This window comes from Nematolebias whitei, chromosome 23, assembly GCF_014905685.2.
Source record: "Nematolebias whitei isolate Nwh7 chromosome 23, NemWhi1, whole genome shotgun sequence".
NCBI classification, from domain to species: domain Eukaryota; kingdom Metazoa; phylum Chordata; class Actinopteri; order Cyprinodontiformes; family Rivulidae; genus Nematolebias; species Nematolebias whitei.
The window spans coordinates 482,732-483,888 of record NC_056520.1 but is presented as its reverse complement, the minus strand read 5'-3'; positions in this window follow the sequence as shown (position 1 = coordinate 483,888).

The following is a 1,157-nucleotide window of genomic DNA, read 5'->3' as shown; positions in this document are numbered from 1 at the left end:
GTCATCGAGCTCTGAACCCTGCAGTCGTCGAGCTCTGAACCCTGCAGACATCGAGCTCTGAACCCTGCAGTCATCGAGCTCTGAACCCTGCAGTCATCGAGCTCTGAACCCTGCAGTCATCGAGCTCTGAAGCCTGCAGTCATCGAGCTCTGAACCCTGCAGTCATCGAGCTCTGAACCCTGCAGTCATCGAGCTCTGAACCCCGCAGACATCGAGCTCTGAAGCCTGCAGTCATCGAGCTCTGAAGCCTGCAGTCATCGAGCTCTGAACCCTGCAGTCATCGAGCTCTGAACCCTGCAGTCATCGAGCTCTGAACCCTGCAGACATCGAGCTCTGAACCCTGCAGACATCGAGCTCTGAAGCCTGCCGACCAAATTGATTTGATCCTTAAAATGCACTCATGGCCGCAAAACATCAGTCCAAGGACCACTAACGGCCCACGGGCCGCACGTTGTTCATCCCTTAACTAGATCATCAAAAGACCAAAATTAACGGCGGTCAGGTCCAGGGAGCAAACATCTGAGTAAGTGTCTAACCTGAATGGCTGACAGGCGACATCAACACAAGAAATCCTATTTTAAATGTTGCTTCTGTCGTTTTATTTTTAACCTGATCTAATATTTAATGTGACAATCCACTTTTAATGAGGTGCCGTTTGTAAAGTTACACAGTCAAAATTTAAAAGCAATATTTTGGTTTATTTAGCCTTTCATAAGAATTTTTTTTTCAAAGATATTTTCACCATGTTATTCATACATTATAAATGTCATAGTTCCCAACTAAATATTTAATTAACAAACTAAATATTTAATTTACAAACTAAATATTTAGTTTACAAACGAAATACTTAACTTGAAAGTTAAATATTTAGATCTAATATTTAGATCTGAGTTAAATATTTAGTTAGTAAACTAAATATTTAGGTGTACATTAAATATTTAATTTCCAAACTATACATTTAATTTGCTAACTAAATATTTAATTCTGATCTAAATATTTAACTTGCAAGCTAAATATTTAGGTCCAAGCTCCTAAATATTTAGCTTGCAAGTTAAATATTTAGATCTGAGTTAAATATTTAGTTAGTAAACTAAATATTTAATTAACAAACTAAATATTTAGTTTACAAACTAAATACTTAACTTGAAAGTTAAATA